Genomic DNA, 21,330 nt, shown 5'->3' with positions numbered 1-21,330 from the left:
GGCCTTTCACAGCCACTGACACCACAGCAGCTCAATGATGATGTCTGTGACTCTACTGCTGGCCACCCTGGGGCTCCTTGTTCAGGGTGAGACTCTCTGCTGAAAACTTTGCTTCAGGATGGAACCAGGTTCACCACAATGATGTTCTGCTATGATGGAGAAACACTGAAACCAGCAGCATTGACCTTCTTCCATCTATTCTCCATGTTAAAGAAATGATCCTCTTCTGTTTGGATGTTGATCTTTCTCCAAGATGGATTTGTCTCAATAACTCTTCTCCTCTTGTTGATGTTTTTCAGGTTCATCAGGAGAAATCATCCTGACTCAGACTCCTGGAGCTCAGTCTGTTGTTCTAGGTCAGACTGTTTCTATCAGATGTAAAGCCAGTTCAAGTATGAGCAACTACTGTCATTGGTACCTTCAGAAACCTGGAGAAACTCCTAAACTCCTGATTTATCGAGCTACAACCCGTCAGTCTGGAGTTTCAGATCGTTTCAGTGGCAGTCAGTCAGGAACTGACTTTTCTCTGACCATCAGTAGAATCCAGAGTGAAGATGCCGGAGTTTATCATTGTGGACAGAGTGGTTACAGCTCCCCGTTCACACAGTGAAAAAGCGTCGTACAAAAACCTCCCTCAGCTGCAGAGGAACTGATCTGATCCACAGCTGCACTGAAAGTAAAAGATCATATATAATGTCTGAACCAAACATCATGTAGTAATTATGTTTCATACTGAATATTTTGACTATATTACAATTAGCAAATTTTTTTCCCCCATTCATTTCAGTCAAAGTTCTCACTTAAAACAGTTCATGAGACTGAGTTAAAGTCAGAAGGACAAACATCACAGACAAGTTAGTAGCTTCACATGAAAACACATCAGTGTTTTTTAATTAAGTTTTAATTAGATTATTATTATTTTTACTTGTTTGCCCAACAAACACAGTGAGTGAAGGGACACAGAATATGATGTTGTTGAGCTTCAGTTGTAAATCAGTGGCAGTTAAAGTTTATTTCAAGTTTTTTTCTTTTTCCAGGTTTCTGTTGAGACATTTTTAAGTGTTAATTTTCATTGAAGAATATAATAGACTTTAATTCATGTCAAGTCTATTTATGCTGGTGATGATTTTCAAAGTATGTCCAATATTTTAATCAATGGCCACACCTTTTTTAACTTGTTTAATGTACATTGTAACAGAATCTTGATCCTTTTATTTTCACCTATCCTACCTCATATATGCAACTAAAATATTTAATCACGATAAGAGAAATCAGGGAATACATTGATTATATCATTAGGTTGATAGTTGTTGACATTGTATTGGATAAGATAATGGATTAATTATTAACATACAAGACTGAATAAAATGTTAATTATGCCTTAACTTTATGTCATACCAAATTAGTTTTTACAGTTGGCTGTTTTATATACCATGTCCAACTGTTGTGATTCAAAACAATAAATGTCTATTTTAGGTCAAGTTTGAACAAGGCAATGTGTAATTACAGTTCACATGCAATTATTTCATATATCAAACTAAAACCAAGTGAACATGAGAACTAACAAATTCCAATAAATATTATGATCATTTGATTGATCCATTGATAATCAGCATGATGAGATTGATCCCAGTCCCTGTTGGAGTCAGTCAGAGCATTTCCATAGAGAGCCACTTTGCATCAGCAGCACCATGCTCCAGTGCTCTGGGAGAGTTTATAGTCCTGAGAGTTGAAGACTGGATGACTGACAGCTGTCCTTCATGACAACACAAGACACAGAAATCCTCCTCATCAAAAACATGACTTTGGTCTCCGTCCTCATCTGGACTCTCCTCTGCTGCTGCTTCACAGGTAAAGTCCAGAGAATCCAACTCCTCTATCAACATCTGTCCCTCTGAAATGAAGCCCACAAAACCATGACTCTGTTTTATCTTTCTGTCTCTGTGTCCTCAGAGTCCAGAGGTCAGGTCACACTGACTCAGCCTGGAGCAGTGAGATCTGCTGTAGGAGGCTCAGTCACCATCAGATGTAAAGTCAGTCCTGCTCCGAGCTATTTCCACTGGTACCAACAGAGAGATGGAGAAAAACCTAAACTTTTCATTAAAGGCACTTCCACTCGAGAATCAGGGATACCAGGTCGTTTTACAGGCAGTGGATCAAACTCTGACTTCACTCTGAGCATCAGTGGAGTCCAGGCTGAAGACGCAGCAGTTTACTACTGTAAGGGACATAATTTTATCAATAGTCAGGAGGTGTTCACACAGTGAAAAAGCGTCGTACAAAAACCTCCCTCAGCTGCAGAGGAACTGATCTGATCCACAGCTGCACTGAAAGTAAAATATCATAATGTTTGAACACAACATTATGTAATAATGTTTTACACTGAACATTTTGACTTAAAGCAGATATCAGTGGAATGTTTTTGTTAATATAAGTCCTAAATAGTCCTATTTTCCGTCAGCAATCACTTACATGAAGTATTTCAGCCTAAACACGAGTCTCTCCGTCACTCTGCTCTGCTGTAACCCGAGGAGAAAATTTTCCTTGTGGGATACAAGTGTTATCCAATGAGGGGAGAGAACGGCATGAAGGGCTGTGTGTGCAGCCAAGGGATGCGCGTGAATGTGGTGACGTAGCACGAGGACCAATTGATGCCTGACAAGGGCGGGGGCTGCTAACTCATGGTGCGTTCAAGGAAACTCGTACTTTGTGTTTTTCCTTCCTGTGAAGTCATACCAGTTCGATCTGGTACGAGTTCACGGGTCGGAAGTTACGAGTGGCCGTTATAGGGAACTTTCACAGACAACAGGACGGTAAAAACACGAGCTACGGGTTACCTGGAACGCTACCAAGTCGTAGTTGTGACTTGAAGCTGTAACTTACGGTTTCAAAAGCCTGCCTTGAACACAGCATTAGCCGAAAAACGGCCGTGCCACTGATATCTGCTTTAACTACAATTAACTTAATTTTCTTTTTTTATTCATTTTAGTCAAAGTCAGAGTGACAGACATCACAGATGAGTTAGCTTCACATGACACAGTGTTTCTCTTGTTCAGAATTAAGGTTTTATTGAGAGTATTTTACTGATGTATCCAACAAACACAGTGAGTGAAGGGACATGATGTTGTTGAGCTTCAGTTGTAAATCAGTTTCAGTTAAAGATTATTTCAAGTTTTTGTTGAGAAGTGTTAAATATCATTGAAGAAAATAATAGACTTAATTTATGTCATAAATCCATGATCCTTTTAGGTTTACCGATACAGTATTAATCCTAACTCATATACAACTATTATTTAAAAATATTTTACCACAATAAGAGAAAACAATCAATTCATTGATTATATCATTATGTTAATAGTTGTACCAGTATCAGAGTTCCAGTGAGTCAGGTCTGGACTGGGGACACTGGTCTGTCCTCAGTGTCTCTGAGACCAGAGTCTGGGAGCTCTGGGTAATTTCAAATCTTTTATTAAACTTAACTCCCTCTAGTGGACTGCGGCAGAGGAGACTTTTACTCTGTTGGTTTTCTTCAGACTGGATGAAACTTCTCGTCAGTTTTTTCACTTCCCTCTTTCAGCCCAGTAACCATGGGAACAGACAGGCATCACTGCTGATCCATGACAACGGTTTCAGAACAAAATATGAAAAAGTTCAAAACCCCTCTTTTGTGTTAATGTTTAATCTCCAAAAATATAAATTCAAAGTTTAAATGAAAAAGTCACAAAATGAGAAATGTTCTAAAGTGTGTCTGAAAAAATATCATTTAAAAAAGAGAAAATACTTTGCTCATTTAATTAACATATTAAAACCCATGAAATTAACCCCTCATTCATTAATTTTCTATACCACTTATCCTGCAGAAGGGTGAAGGGTGAACTGGAGCCTGTCTCAGCTGACTTCGGGTGAGAGGCAGGATACACCCTGGACAGGTCGCCAGTCTGTTGCAGGGCAAACATATACAGACAGACAACCATTCACACTTATGGGCAATTTATATCATATGTGTTGCCAATTAACCTAACCTGAAGGTCTTTGGTTTGTGGGAGCAAGCCGGTCGGACACCTCTTGCTGAGGCGACAGTGCTAACCACTGCAACACTGTGCCACCCCGATGAATCCACTTCATTCAAACTTCTTTTTATCAGAACAGTGATGTAGGTCATTTCACAGATTCTGTGAAAAATTGAATATTTCAGAAAATCAGTAAAAAAAAAAAAAAGGGAGATTTTTTTTTGTCCCTGTGCTTGTTTTAACATGTGAAGACACAACTGTATTTTCTCAATACGCAATATAATGTCCAAACATCACTGTCAAAATTGATAACAGTTACTTTTCTAGTTTGTCTGTGATGTGCTGAAGAAAACCCTGAGGTTTCTTTAAATCACAAATATCAACTACAATTTTTCATAAATGTCCAACTGTCAAAACAATAAATGTCTATTTTAGGTCACGTTTGAACAAAGCAATATGTGGTTACAGTTCACATCCAATTATTTCAGATACCAAAATAAAACCAAGTGAACATGAGAACTAACAAATTCCAATAAATATTATGATCATTTGACTGAACCATTGATAATCAGCATGATGAGATTGATCCCAGTCCCTGGTGGAGTCAGTCAGAGCATTTCCATAGAGAGCCACTTTGCATCAGCAGCACCATGCTCCAGTGCTCTGGGAGAGTTTATAGTCCTGAGAGTTGAAGACTGGATGACTGACAGCTGTCCTTCATGACAACACAAGACACAGAAATCCTCCTCATCAAAAACATGACTTTGGTCTCCGTCCTCATCTGGACTCTCCTCTGCTGCTGCTTCACAGGTAAAGTCCAGAGAATCCAACTCCTCTATCAACATCTGTCCCTCTGAAATGAAGCCCACAAAACCATGACTCTGTTTTATCTTTCTGTCTCTGTGTCCTCAGAGTCCAGAGGTCAGGTCACAGTGACTCAGCCTGGAGCAGTGAGATCTGCTGTAGGAGGCTCAGTCACTATCAACTGTAGAACCAGTCAGAATGTTTATGGCAACAACTATTTACACTGGTACCAACAGAGAGATGGAGAAAAACCTAAACTCCTCATTTATGTTGCTTCCAATCGAGCATCAGGGATTCCAGGTCGTTTTACAGGCAGTGGATCAAACTCTGACTTCACTCTGAGCATCAGTGGAGTCCAGGCTGAAGATGCAGCAGTTTACTACTGTCAGAGTTTTCATGTTATCAACAGGCAGCATGTGTTCACACAGTGAAAAAACGTCGTACAAAAACCTCCCTCAGAATCTGAACTGGCTGCTGCAGCTGGAAGATACTGCAGAGACTGATACAGTTCACTGAGGACACACACACACACACACACACACACACACACACACACACGCACACACACACACACACACACACACACACACACACACACACACACACCGTGTGTCTCTTATTGATAAAATATGATGATTTTATTTTTGCAATGTCCATCAATGTCCATCAATGTCCATCAATGTCCATCAATGTCCATCAATGCCTTCTCTGCTGAAATCAGTAAAAAATATTAAACAATACAATACACTTTCAGTGAATCCCAGTCAGACCATTAACATATGTGTTGACAGTGTCTCCATCAGTCTACCTCCCACCTCAATTAACTAAAACTTTCCCAATCAGACCATTAACATCACAACTACATCCAGCTGAGTCAGCTCCAGTAACATCCACACACCTGATTCAATATTAAAGACTGGGTAAACAAAATTCATTATTTTTCTCCTTGACATATTAAATAGGTCTTAAATGTGTCCCTCAAAACATATAAAAAGCCCTTTTGCCATTCATAATTTCCTTGTGGAGCGAGGCCTCAGAGACCGTGTTTCACCATCTCTGTGTTCAGAATTTAATGGGCGGGTCTAATGGCCTCTATACACAGTGCGATTTTAGCAATCTTATAAGACTATTGCATGACACACTGCAACATGGATCTAATAATCTTTGGTACCACGTCAAGTTTGACGTGTGCAGACTGTACGATGATCATTCTACTGAATCGCAGGTCGCCCGCTACCCCCCCTCCCTCCATACCTGGCACCAGAGGATCAGTAGCCTACCGCCAGTTGTTGTTTATCACCATTCGCCCGGCGTCCGTTATTTAAAAATGAAATCACGGCCTGTATTGGTACCAGAGAACATCACAGTAATGAGAGCACATCTAAACGAGGACGAAGTCACCTCTCCCGGCTTAAACACATCAGTGTTCTCCGGTAGGCTACCGCTTCTCATCACAGTCCGCACATGGGTTTCTTTTTTCTTTTTCTTTTTTTGACAGTTTCACACAACCTTTCTGATGGCTGTCTGTCCATGTTCCTCCTCCTTCTGCGACAGTAAAAGGGAACATTTACACCAGACAAGACGACATAAACTATTTGTTTTTTGTTTTTTTTTAATTGAATTATTTACTCGAAAATCATAGCTCATCTCTATCACGTGCACCACAAAGTAAACTGCAGCTTACAGAGACTGCAATACATCCAAAACAGCGCTGCCAGGATCCTGATGAGGGTGCGCAAATACGATCACATCACCCCCATCCTCAATTCTCTCCACTGGCTCCCTGAGTACAAGGTCTCCCTCCTCACCCACCAGTGCATTCATGGACATGCCCCCCAATATCCCAAAGAACTCCTCACCCCCCACCCCACCACACGCACCCTCTGATCTGCAAATACAAACACCCTCAAAACCCCCAGAACCAAGCTCCGCACTTTGGGCGACCGGGCCTTTTGCTCCGCAGCTCCAAGGCTGTGGAACGCCCTCCCAGACCACTTGAGGGCCCCACAGACCACTGATGTTTTTAAACGAAACCTGAAGACATATTTATTCAAGACAGCTTTCTGCTAAATTTTAGTACACTTTTAATTGTCTTTTCTGAACTTTTATCAACGTTGGTTCCATTTTAAATTAAGCTGTACTGTAGCACTTTGAGATTGCTTAAATGTAAAGTGCATTATAAATAAAATTTATGATTATTATTAAGTAACTTGGTTTGTCCTTCTGCACTACTATGTGTAGACTGGGTTTTGTGTTATGTGAAGTTGTTCAGATAAGACAAGACACACACACTCACACCTAACCAGGTAGTGAACATTAATGCAAGAAGCACAAAGAACACCTACTCATACAACAATAACTGAATAAAGAAAAACAGGACTAAAAACAATTAATTTCTGGTGTCTTTTCTTTTCTTTTGAAGAAAAGAGCAATAATGTATTTTGTGTTATTTTTTCGAGTGATATTTTTGTGTTACTGAAATAAAACTATCAGTTGTTTATATCCAGTCATACTCGTTATTATTCCTCAGAACCTAGGTATCAGTAGGATAAATCTGGGTCTCAAACACAAATGCCACAATAGCAACAAATAAAATAGTAGGAAGAAGTAGAGGGGACCAAGGATGGCACCTTGTGTAATTCTGGAGAGCAAATTTGATGGTAGCAGATGAACATTTAGCAAAGGAGGAAAAAAATCACCAGACAGGTGTTTTATATAATAATTAATATGAATCAAGAGTATCAGTGGCTGCACTTTAAAATCACTATAAAACAAATATCCAGAGTTTCAATCAATCTCAAAGAGGATGACTGAATGAGACATTTGTTCCAGCAACCAGGACACACCATGATGTGTTGAGGACAGCTCCAGTTGTGTGACTCTGTGTGTTTGCATATGTGTCCTTCCTCTCTGCTCCCAGCCGTTAAGAGGCCAGTGTTGATCAGTGTGTGTCCAGGCCTTTCACAGCCACTGACACCACAGCAGCTCAATGATGATGGCTGTGACTCTACTGCTGGCCACCCTGGGGCTCCTTGTTCAGGGTGAGACTCTCTGCTGAAAACTTTGCTTCAGGATGGAACCAGGTTCACCACAATGATGTTCTGCTATGATGGAGAAACACTGAAACCAGCAGCATTGACCTTCTTCTATCTATTCTCCATGTTAAAGAAATGATCCTCTTCTGTTTGGATGTTGATCTTTCTCCAAGATGGATTTGTCTCAATAACTCTTCTCCTCTTGTTGATGTTTTTCAGGTTCATCAGGAGAAATCATCCTGACTCAGACACCTGGAGCTCAGTCTGTTGTTCCAGGTCAGACTGTTTCTATGTTGTGTAAATCCAGTACATACCTTGAGGATGACATCCACTGGTACCTCCACAAACCTGGAGAAACTACTAAACTCCTGATTTATGATGATACAAACCGTTACTCTGGAGTCCCAGAACGTTTCAGTGGAAGTAAATCCAGAGGTATTGACTTCACTCTGACCATCAGTGGAGCTCAGGCTGAAGACGCAGGAGTTTATTACTGTCAACATGATGACAACTTCCCGTTCACACAGTGATACAACGTCGTACAAAAACCTCCCTCAGCTGCAGAGGAACTGATCTGACTCAATAGCTGCACTGAAACTAAAACATGATTTGACTTCAACATAGTATTAAAAATAATTTCCTCAAATATATTCTATTCAATAAATTGACAATTTAAGGTAATTTTATCAAACCCGAACTGTTTAATCAAATGGCTCATTTTGAGTTGTCAAGATTTCCAATTCATATTTAGTCAAACACATTAAGTAGGTGTCAACCAATACAATACAGTACATTGTGAAGAGCAAGTCAAATAAACCTAAACTTACTTAATTTTTTGCAAAAACAATGTTATGTTGAACTCCAAATATCCATCAAATGAAGGATTTATTTTACAGATAGCATTACAGGTCAAATGTCTGATTTTCCCACATGAAATATTGAAGAAAAAAGCACAGTTGAACTATATCATCTGTCATAAAGAGAAACGAAGGAGAGCTGCAGCGTGAGTGCATACTCAGTGAATATCACTCTATGCTGATGATACTTGACTTTATATCCCCAAAAGATACAGAGACATTACATTTCTGTTTGTCAAACAACACAGAAGTTGACAAGTCCAATTTGCCATTCAAGGCTACCAATTTATTAATAGAAAAATATTAAATGTATGAGAAAAAAAAGTCGTTTGTGGGTGTGAATGTTTTTTAAATGTTTTGTGTATACAAAGGGATTGATCAAGTGTTATTTCATATCACTGACAAAGAATCATCATCTTATGACAAACGAAAGACTGAATCAAAATTTATTTGATGAACAGATCTTTATTTTCTGGAAATAGTGAAATTACATGATAGAAAACTTTCAAACACATCAGAGAGAAAGACAGAACATGATAATGAAAGAACAAGAGAGAGAGTTAGAGAGAACAGAGTAAAACCAGTAGTAGAGTCCCAGTGAGTCAGCTCAGGACTGGGGACACTGGTCTCTCCTCAGAGTCTCTGAGACCAGAGTCTGGGAGCCCTGGGTGGCCTCACAGGTCACAGAGCCCAGCTTCCTCCACTGGTCTGCAGGGAGCCTCAGGGTGCTGCTCCAGCTGTAGAGGCCGTCCTTCCCCAGCACCACGGGGCTCCTGCTCTCCTCCCAGCTGCTGCTGCTGCTGCCGTCCACCTTCCAGACCAGACTCCAGTCTGAGGGGAAGCCCTTGTTGGCCAGGCACATGAGCGTGGCCTTCCCCTGCTGCTGCAGCTCCTCACTGGAGGGGGGCAGCACCGTCAGGGTGGGATGGGTATCACCTAGGAGACACAGACCATAAACTGTCAGTCCAACAGCAGCCACTTGGACACCTTTACTGTGTGAGATCTGGATTTGTCCTTTAAGGAGTTTCTGTCAGATGTTTTTCTGCTCCACCAGTCACTCACTCACACATTGTTTCACTTCCCTTCAAGAAGCCTCTCATGCACATCAGCACAGAGACAATCATCATACAGTTTGACCTGAAACATATCAAACTACTCTAAAAATACAAAAAGCTCATTGGGAATCATTTATACGTTTTGCTAAGTAATGTATAAAATCTTCACTTTACGAGAGTCTAATTTCTGCTGTAACACAAACAGATTTATCAAATAATATGACAGCCATCAAAGTGGAAAATACTTCTCCTAACCAAACTCCTAAAATGATTTCAAACAACATTGGAAACAGTGAATCACAAAATATAAAGTATCACAGGTTTTTAAAATATTGAATACTCATCTACAGAAAATGAATCACAATTTACCTTTGACAGATTGTAAGGTAAGTTTGAAATTTATATATTTTTGACAATATATTAGACGACAAATTACGTTTGACCAGTTTGAATTTTATGATTTTTTTGACAGTATATTAGATGACAAATTACATTTGACCATTTGAACAGTTCAACTTCAATTCAATCATGAAAGGCGTGAGAGAAGAATACTTCCTTGACCAAAAAGCCCTATGATTCAAAAGAAGAAATAAAAATAAATGAATATAAATAAGCCATTTATATAGAGACTTAAAGCAGATATCAGTGGCACGGCCGTTTCGGCTAATGCTGTGTTCAAGGCAGGCTTTTGAAACCGTAAGTTACAAGTCACAACTACGACTTGGTAGCGTTCCAGGTAACCCGTAGCTCGTGTTTTTACCGTCCTGTTGTCTGTGAAAGTTCCCTATAACGGCCACTCGTAACTTCCGACCCGTGAACTCGTACCAGATCGAACTGGTATGACTTCACAGGAAGGAAAAACACAAAGTACGAGTTTCAGTTTCCTTGAACGCACTATGAGTTAGCAGCCCCCGCCCTTGTCAGGCATCAATTGGTCCTCGTGCTACGTCACCACATTCACGCGCATCCCTTGGCTGCACACACAGCCCTTCATGCCGTTCTCTCCCCTCATTGGATAACACTTGTATCCCACAAGGAAAATTTTCTCCTCGGGTTACAGCAGAGCAGAGTGACGGAGAGACTCGTGTTTAGGCTGAAATACTTCATGTAAGTGATTGCTGACGGAAAATAGGACTATTTAGGACTTATATTAACAAAAACATTCCACTGATATCTGCTTTAATTAAAGAAAAAGTTTTTTAGTATTTTTGCAGAAACTTACTTCCAACATCCAGTCTGGTTCCTCCACCAAAAGTCCACCACAGTGATACAAAGTCATTGAGCCATCGTACAAAAACCTCTCACTGTAGAGACACGGCTCTCTGACTCTGAAACACTGAACCTAATCTACAGGTTTTCATCAAATAACTATATTTTCCCCTTATTGAAAAAAAAAAACAATCTAAATACTGTAAAATATAATGTAAGTTTTGCTTTTTAAACAAAACATTCAACATTTTTTGATTTTAATACATATATTTTCAACATTGAAAACACCCAACTGACAATAAAGTTCATAATTTCTTTTTCTAATTTTAACACCTTAGAAAAAAAGAATAAAAATTTATTAATTTTAACTTACTTCCAATATCCAGTCTGGTTCCTCCACCGAACGTGTACCACAGTGATACAAAGTCATTGAGCCGTCGTACAAAAACCTCTCACTGTAGAGACACGGCTCTCTGACTCTGAAACAAACAAACTCATCAGAATTAGTCGGTTTGTAATGTTTTGGCAGCTGATGTGACAAATTACAACTACAAAGTATAATTGTAAATTTTTAATATCTGTTAAATTTAAAGAGACCCCGAGGAGTTTGCTTTTCTTATAAAATAGTCTCATATTAATGTGGATGAATCTACATCACTCACACTTGTTAATGGGTCTATTTTCGATAAATATATTTTTTTGTCTTTATAATCATTTTAATATCGAGTCGCCCAGCATTTTCTACTTTCGGTTTCCTGGACACTGCCTGGCAGGTCAAGGGAATAACGCTGGCGGATCGCCATTTATGGTCGGAAAGACGACAGAATCTGATCGTCTTTGAACGTCCAACTTTCATTCTTGATTAATGAAAACATTCTTGGCAAATGTTTTCACTTTCGTCCGTCTTGCGCCAGTCCAAGAATTTCACGCGTGCTGAGGCTCATGGAAAACTTAGGGTGAATACACTTTGCTTTCCGAAACTCCTCGTAGTCCCTTTAATGAAAAAATCCACATTTTACAAAACTGTTTTAATGTGAAAATATATTAAGAATAAAATTTGTACAAACACATAAAACCTAAAAAGCATTACAAATAAGAATTAGCACTTTCTGATCAATACTCTGATGAAGTTATTGATCCATTGAAAATCAGCATGATGAGACTGATCCCAGTCCCTGGTGGAGTCAGTCAGAGCATTTCCATAGAGAGCCACTTTGCATCAGCAGCACCATGCTCCAGTGCTCTGGGAGAGTTTATAGTCCTGAGAGTTGAAGACTGGATGACTGACAGCTGTCCTTCATGACAACACAAGACACAGAAATCCTCCTCATCAAAAACATGACTTTGGTCTCCGTCCTCATCTGGACTCTCCTCTGCTGCTGCTTCACAGGTAAAGTCCAGAGAATCCAACTCCTCTATCAACATCTGTCCCTCTGAAATGAAGCCCACAAAACCATGACTCTGTTTTATCTTTCTGTCTCTGTGTCCTCAGAGTCCAGAGGTCAGGTCACAGTGACTCAGCCTGGAGCAGTGAGATCTGCTGTAGGAGGCTCAGTCACCATCATCTGTAGAACCAGTCACAGGGTAGATGATGGGGTAGATGTCTAATGGTACCAGCAGAAATCTGGAGGAACTCCTAAACTTCTTATTTACTATGGCAATCGAGCATCAGGGATTCCAGATCGTTTTACGGGCAGTGGAAGAGACACTGACTTCACTCTGAGCATCAGTGGAGTCCAGGCTGAAGATGCAGCAGTTTATTATTGCAAGGGTGAATTCTATTACAGCAGTCGGTACTCGTTCACACAGTGAAAAAGCGTCGTACAAAAACCTCCCTCAGTGAAACTGAAGAGGAACTGAACTGACTGCTGCAGCTGGAAGATACTGCAGAGACTGATACAGTTCACTGAGGACATGCATACACACACAGACTAATAATTTCATACATTTTATGAGATAAAATAAGATAAAATGAGATTAGCCTTGATTGTCTCTTAGAGAGGAAAAAATTGTCTTGTCAATCAGGAGAGAGAGACACAGATACAGACAATAAATACATACTTCCTGCAATGAACAATGAAAAACATAATAGTCAAAGCACAAATACATAAAATGGGATGTCCCCTACTTCACCACACACACCCCACCTCACACTTACCTCATCCCTCAGCTGTCCCACCCACACTCACATTTACAAACACACACACACCTGCCCATCCATGAGATCTTTCCTCACTCAGACACCTCTACTCACACAGTAACATGCATAATATTGCCCAGTGATAATCCATAAATCCCACATGATAACACTACTCTCTCTATCTCTGACTGAGAGACCGTAGTGTCTCTCTGTCCCTTGTTAAAAGACAGAAAACATGTTAATATAATTATGTGTAGTGGTTCCTGCATTCATTTGAATACAATGTGAAAAGGAGAGGCGAGCTGACACAGCCTTGGGGAACTCCTGTGTATTAGAAAGTGTTTAATTAACCTTGACCTGTTGTGTCCTGTCTGTAAGAAAGGCCTGATACAATTTAACCAAGTAGGGATTCACCTCCATCTGTTGTAGCTTTGTTAAAAGGACTTGAGGCAGAATCGTATTGTAGCTGAACTAAAATCCATGAAAACTGATCTAGCAAAGGTTTTAGTATCTTTTAAGTGGTTCAGTATGAGATGGGACATAGTACATAAGGCATCAGTACTACTCCAGTACATCCCTGTACGCAAACTGATAGGGATCAGGAAGATGTTGGACCTGTGTACCAAGTTCTCCAAGCATAATACGTTCAAAAGATTTGATGACGAGTGACGTTATCGCAACTGGTCTGTAGTTATTATTCCATTGTGGGCATGGTGTCTTTGCCATTGTGTTGGTATACTGTGTGTTACCAAATATACTTCAACACTGGTCTCCGACTTAATTAATTTCAGCATATAGGTTCAGTAGACATTACATCATATTTGTATGATCTAGATATTGTTTCATATTGTTTATCATTTTTACTGATGTCAGCAGAGAAGGCATTGATAGACATCGCAGAATAGAAAGATCATATTTTATAGACATTTAGTAGTGTGTGTGGGTGTGTGTGTGTGTGTTTGTGTGTGTGATCAGTGAACTGTATCAGTCTCTGCAGTATCTTCCAGCTGCAGCAGTCAGTTCAGTTTCTGTTCACTTTGACTGAGGGAGGTTTTTGTACGACGCTTTTTCACTGTGTGAACACATACTTGCTGTTGATGTAGTGTTCACTCTGACAGTAGTAAACTGCTGCATCTTCAGCCTGGACTCCACTGATGCTCAGAGTGAAGTCAGAGTTTGATCCACTACCTGTAAAACGATCTGGAATCCCGGATTCTCGAGTGGAAATGTATCTAATGAGGAGTTTAGGTTTTTCTCCATCTCTCTGTTGGTACCAGGCTAAATAGTTGCTGTAAATATTCTGACTGAATCTACAGTTGATGGTGACTGAGCCTCCTACAGCAGAGCTCACTGCTCCAGGCTGAGTCAGTGTGACCTGACCTCTGGACTCTGAGGACACAGAGACAGAAAGATAAAACAGAGTCATGGTTTTGTGGGCTTCATTTCAGAGGGACAGATGTTGATAGAGGAGTTGGATTCTCTGGACTTTACCTGTGAAGCAGCAGCAGAGGAGAGTCCAGATGAGGACGGAGACCAAAGTCATGTTTTTGATGAGGAGGATTTCTGTGTCTTGTGTTGTCATGAAGGACAGCTGTCAGTCATCCAGTCTTCAACTCTCAGGACTATAAACTCTCCCAGAGCACTGGAGCATGGTGCTGCTGATGCAAAGTGGCTCTCTATGGAAATGCTCTGACTGACTCCAACAGGGACTGGGATCAATCTCATCATCCTGATTATCAATGAATCAATGACATTAATGGAATACATTTTAGAAAGACTAAAAAACCCAGGTTAAGCCTCTCTGAAAAGACATATATTGTACAAATTTAAACACAAGCAGTCACAATATAACATGAAGATACATTGAGGACTGCTCCAGTTGAGCGACTCTGTGTGTTTGCATATGTGTCCTTCCTCTCTGCTCCCAGCCGTTAAGAGGCCAGTGTTGATCAGTGTGTGTCCAGGCCTTTCACAGCCACTGACACCACAGCAGCTCAAAGATGATGTCTGTGACTCTACTGCTGGCCACCCTGGGGCTCCTTGTTCAGGGTGAGACTCTCTGCTGAAAACTTTGCTTCAGGATGGAACCAGGTTCACCACAATGATGTTCTGCTATGATGGAGAAACACTGAAACCAGCAGCATTGACCTTCTTCCATGTATTCTCCATGTTCAAGAAATGATCCTCTTCTGTTTGGATGTTGATCTTTCTCCAAGATGGATTTGTCTCAATAACTCTTCTCCTCTTGTTGATGTTTTTCAGGTTCATCAGGAGAAATCATCCTGACTCAGACTCCTGGAGCTCAGTCTGTTGTTCCAGGTCAGACTGTTTCTATCAGATGTAAAGCCAGTTCAAGTATGAGCAGCTCCTGTCATTGGTACCTTCAGAAACCTGGAGAAGCTCCTAAACTCCTGATTTATCGAGCTACAACCCGTCAGTCTGGCGTTTCAGATCGTTTCAGTGGCAGTCAGTCAGGAACTGACTTTTCTCTGACCATCAGTAGAATCCAGAGTGAAGATGCAGGAGTTTATCATTGTGGACAGAGTGGTCACAGCTTCCCGTTCACACAGTGAAAAAGCGTCGTACAAAAACCTCCCTCAGCTGCAGAGGAACTGATCTGATCAACAGCTGCACTGAAAGTAAAAGATCATAACGTCTGAACAAAACATCATGAAGTAATAACGTTTTACACTGCACATTTTAACTTCACTACAATTAACTTAATTCTTCTTCTTTTTTATATTCATTTTAGTCAAAGTTCTCACTTTAAACCATTTATGACACTAAGACTGAAATCACAGACAAGTTAGTAGCTTCACATGAGTGTTTCTCTTTTTTCAGAATTATATTCTAAGGTTTTATTGAGAGTATTTTACTGATGTATCCAACAAACACAGTGAGTGAAGGGACATTATGTTGTTGAGCTTCAGTTGTAAATCAGTTGCAGTAAAAGATTATTTCAAGTTTTTTCTTTTTCCAAGTTTTTGTTGAGAAGTGTTAAATATCATTGAAGAAAATAATAGACTTAAATTTATGTCATATACACTTATGCTGACAATGATTTTCAAAATATATAAAATACATAAATCGATGGCCACACCTTTTTAAATTATTTAAAGTACATTTTAACACAATCTTGATCCTTTTAGTTTTACCTATACAGTATCAATCCTACCTCATATATACAACTGTTATTTAAAAATATTTATCACAATAAGACAAATCAATAAATTCATTGATTATATGTTGATAGATGTTGACATTGTACTGGATAAAATAAAGGATTATTTATGAACATACAAGGCTGAATAAAATGTGAATTATATCTTAACTTTACTTCACAGTTTCATGAAACTTAACTCCCTCTAGTGGACTGCAGCGGAGGAGACTTCTACTCTGTTGGTTTTCTTCAGACCGGATGAAACTTCTCATCTAACTTCTATCAGTTTTTTCATTTCATCACTGCTGATCCATGACAATAGTTTCAGAGCAAAATATGAAAAAAAACCCTCTTTTGTATCAATGTAATCTCTAAGATATGAATTCAAAGTTTAAACCAAAAGGTCACAAATTCAAAAAAAAATGCCAGTTATAAACATTGTCCTGAAAAAGTGATTATCTGAAAAAGAGAAGACACTCTTATTTAGGATGAATTAATTAACATATTAAAACTTATAAAATGAATCTCATTCATCCAAACTCCTTTTTAAACAGAACAGTGATAATTTCCAAAATTCTCTGAAAATGTGATATTTTAGAAAATGAGTAAAAAACTGTGAAAATGTTTTTTGTCCGTGTGCTCATTTTAAAATGTGAAGACATAAAGGTATTATTTCTCAATGCAAAAATATAGCAAATCACATCACTGTCAAATTTCAAAAGTGAGAACAGTTAGTTTTCCACTTTGTCTGTGATGTGCTGAAGAAAACCCTGAGTTTCTTTAAATGACAAATATCAGCTAGAAATTTTCATAAATGTCCAACTCCTGTCAGTCAAAACAACAAGGTAATATGTAGTTACAGTTCACATCCAATTATTTCAGGTATCAAAACAAATAATGGGAAAATTAGTATTAACAACTTCTAATAAAGATGATCAAATAATTGATCCATTGATAATCAGTGTGATCAGATTGATCCCAGTCCCTGTTGGAGTCAGTCAGAGCATTTCCATAGAGAGCCACTTTGCATCAGCAGCACCATGCTCCAGTGCTCTGGGAGAGTTTATAGTCCTGAGAGTTGAAGACTGGATGACTGACAGCTGTCCTTCATGACAACACAAGACACAGAAATCCTCCTCATCAAAAACATGACTTTGGTCTCCGTCCTCATCTGGACTCTCCTCTGCTGCTGCTTCACAGGTAAAGTCCAGAGAATCCAACTCCTCTATCAGCATCTGTCCCTCTGAAATGAAGCCCACAAAACCATGACTCTGTTTTATCTTTCTGTCTCTGTGTCCTCAGAGTCCAGAGGTCAGGTCACAGTGACTCAGCCTGGAGCAGTGAGATCTGCTGTAGGAGGCTCAGTCACCATCAGATGTAGAGTCAGTCAGAATGTTTATGTTGACAGCAGCGGGCACCATTTAGCCTGGTACCAACAGAGAGATGGAGAAAAACCTAAACTACTCATCTACTACACTTCCACTCGAGTATCAGGGATTCCAGGTCATTTTATAGGCAGTGGATCAAACTCTGACTTCACTCTGAGCATCAGTGGAGTCCAGGCTGAAGATGCAGCAGTTTACTACTGTCAGAGTGCTCACTATATCAACAGCAAGTGGGTGTTCACACAGTGAAAAAGCGTCGTACAAAAACCTCCCTCAGTCAAAGTGAACAGAAACTGAACTGACTGCTGCAGCTGGAAGATACTGCAGAGACTGATACAGTTCACTGAGGACACACACACACACACACACACACACACAGTTCCAGTGAAGAAACCCAGTCAGACCATTAACACACCTGATTTAATCTTACAACAATGTCCAACGACTGTGTAAAAGGCTCTGTACACTGAAGCCTCATGTCTACAATGGCACAAGTTTTTTTCTGTAGTAGAAACACTGGCACTTTCATGAATATAATGTGTCTGAAACATGTCTGAGACTTTCTGATCGAACATCTATTACTGGTAGAGAAATTAATCATAGCAATAAATAAAATGTAAAGTAAAGGGGGCCGAAGATTGCACCTTGCGGAACTCCAGAAGTAAATTTGATCATAACAGATGGGTATTTAGCAAGTGAGGAAAAAATAATTAGACAGGTGATGACTGATTAACACTGTGAGACATGAGGAACATGTGCTGTTAATATATTACTACACGAGTCAACAGTACCAGTGGCTGCTTTATATGACAACAAATCCCAAAGTTTTAATCACTCTCCATCAGTATGATTGAATGAGTCAGTTGTTCCGGCAGTGAGGAGGACACAGCATGATGTGTTGAGGACAGCTCCATTTTTTCTTTTTACAGATCAGATCAGATCATTTTACAGATGATATTACTTTAAATATCTTATTTTCCTTCATCAAATATTGAAAAAAGTAGCACTGTTGAACTGGTGGCCCTGTTAAAAAGAGAGCCACACTGAGAGCTGCAAGTGAGTGAAGACTTAGTGGATATCACTCTACGCTGATGATAACCAACTTTATTTTGTCTTTCCCCAAAGAGACTTGGCACATTTCTCTCTGCCGAAAAAAAAAAAGTAGTTTACCAGTCCTGTTTCATTTCAAGGCTACCAATGTATTAATTGAAAAATATAAAAAGTAAAAGAAAAAAAATCAATAATAAACACACATTTGGAACAAACAAATATTTTGTGTATACAAATCAGTGGAGGGATCAATCAAGAGGCGTTTCATTTCACTGAGAACGTATTATATTCTGTTGATGTTATAAAAACCAAAGACAGAATCAAAATGTACTTCATGGAAAGTTCTTTATTTTTCTGGAAATAGTGAAATTACAAACATGAGAGAAAACTGTCAAATGCATCAGAGAGAAAGAAAAAACATGAGAATAAAAGAAAAAGAGAGAGTGTTAGAGGCAACAGAGTTAAACCAGTAGTAGAGTCCCAGTGAGTCAGCTCAGGATTGGGGACACTGGTCTCTCCTCAGTAGGTGCGTTTCCATTACCCCTTGAAATGCGCAAAACCCAAATATCGAAATTAAAAAGTGGTAATGGAAACACCTTCATTTCGAAAAAACTCACAAATATCGCAAAAAAGTTTTTGCGCTCTCATGAGGTGGTTTTTGAGACGTATCGATACAAAAGTGTATCGCAAAAGTGTAATGGAAACACTTTTTTCGCTTTTCTACACGTCAACGGCGTCAGCGGAGTTGTGTGTGTCCACGCTGTGTTGGTTTATGTAACTTGAGGGGACAAATGAACCACATGTTTATTGTCATGCATTGCTGACCTGGGCATTGTTTCTCATTAAATTAGAAAAACCTTTTCTATCATTCCCCTTTTCCGTGCATGGTTGAAGGAGACTGGCTCGCATCCACACTCCCACTCCCTCCTGCGCCGACATGTCACCTTAAGTCACATAAACCAGTACGGGTGTGTGGACACACAACCACCTATATTGTTGTCAGCGCCTCATCACCGCTGGTGTTTAAAAGCCTCCCTTCTTTCTGCAGTCAGGTTAAAGCGCACATCCGCCGTGTTGGTAAACAAATGATCCCTCTATATCAACGGAGGCCGTGCTTGATCAGCTTGGGTTGGAGGTGGTGTGAGTGCCGGCCAGCGGGGGACAGAGGAGGGGGCATTAGAGCTTCAGCACGGTACAACTGGCCCGTGTGAGTGCGTCCTTATTTGTGGCCGCTGCAGCGCCACACGGGCTTTGCCTTTCAGTAATCAAGCGCTGTTTTTGTCTTTGTTAAAAACAATAACAGCAACAGCTGTCGGCAGCTGAGATCGCTGTGCCGTCACCATAGAAACGGAAGACGCATTACGGCTCATTCGCGAAATACCTTTCAATGGAAACACCCGCAAATAGCAATTGCACTTTTTCGAAGTTTCAGAAATATCGCTTTTATTTTGCGAAAATCTGTAATGGAAACGCAGCTAGTGTCTCTGAGACCAGAGGCTGGCAGCCCTGGGTGGCCTCACAGGTCACAGAGCCCAGCTTCCTCCACTGGTCTGCAGGGAGCCTCAGGGTGCTGCTCCAGCTGTAGAGGCCGTCCTTCCCCAGCACCACGGGGCTCCTGCTCTCCTCCCAGCTGCTGCTGCTGCTGCCGTCCACCTTCCAGACCAGACTCCAGTCTGAGGGGAAGCCCTTGTTGGCCAGGCACATGAGCGTGGCCTTCCCCTGCTGCTGCAGCTCCTCACTGGAGGGGGGCAGCACCGTCAGGGTGGGACGGGTATCACCTAGGAGACACAGACCATAAACTGTCAATCCAACAGCAGCCACTTGGACACCTTTACTGTGTAAGAGCTGGTTTTGCCCTTTAAGGAGTTTCTGTCAGATGTTTTTCTGCTCCGTCACTCACTCACACATTGTTTCACTTCCCTTCAAGAAGCCTCTCATGCACATCAGCACAGAGACAGTCATCATACAGTTTGACCTGAAACACAGCAACATTTATACATTTTCCGTAGTAATGTAGGTATAAAATCTTCACATTACGTGAGTTTGATTTTCAGGTGAAACACAAACAGATTCATCAAATAATCTGACAACCATCAAATGTTCCCTGAGTAGAAAACACTCATCATTGAACAAACTCTTGAAATGAATTTAAACAACACTGGAAACAGTGAATCACAAAATGTATCAAATGCTCATCTACAGAAAATGAATCCGAATTTACCTTTTTCAGATCGTAAGATAAGTTTGAAATGTTTTTTTTTTTTAGAATTTATTAAAAAATCTAATGACTTTTGACCATTTCTAAAGTTCAAATTCAATTCAATCATGACAGGCACGAGAAAAGAAAAGTTTAGAAAAGCACCCCTGCATTAAACTCCATGATTAAGTAGCAGAAAAGAAAACACAAATACAAAAATTCAATTAATAAAACAAAATCATTTTTATCTGCCAAAACATAAAGAACTGCAATTTAAAAGATATCAATTTACCATATAACTCTTAAATATTTTTGCAGAGACTCACTTCCAACGTCCAATCTGGTTCCTCCACCAAAAGGCCACCACAGTGATACCAAGCCATTGAGCCATCGTACAAAAAACCTTATTATACTGATCTAAATCTACA

General features: G+C 40.0%; 2 pseudogenes across 1 annotated transcript; one reads left to right on the top strand and one right to left on the bottom strand.

Moving 5' to 3' along the window:
- The first annotated feature begins 40 nt into the window (after positions 1-40).
- On the top strand, positions 41-8,379 carry LOC146978141 (immunoglobulin kappa variable 2D-29 pseudogene; annotated as a pseudogene).
- An 858-nt stretch (positions 8,380-9,237) lies between these two features.
- Positions 9,238-11,773, bottom strand: LOC146978140 (Ig kappa-b4 chain C region pseudogene; annotated as a pseudogene). The gene is made up of 2 exons (XR_015037015.1): positions 11,716-11,773; positions 9,238-9,642 (listed from the first exon to the last, which is right to left on the bottom strand). The product of XR_015037015.1 is annotated as an Ig kappa-b4 chain C region pseudogene (transcript).
- Between the last annotated feature and the right edge of the window lie 9,557 nt (positions 11,774-21,330).

Source organism: Trachurus japonicus, chromosome 11 (assembly GCF_045865225.1).
Source record: "Trachurus japonicus isolate A0001 chromosome 11, Traja_1.0".
NCBI classification, from domain to species: Eukaryota; Metazoa; Chordata; class Actinopteri; order Carangiformes; family Carangidae; genus Trachurus; species Trachurus japonicus.
This window is presented reverse-complemented; position numbering and strand designations above follow the sequence as displayed.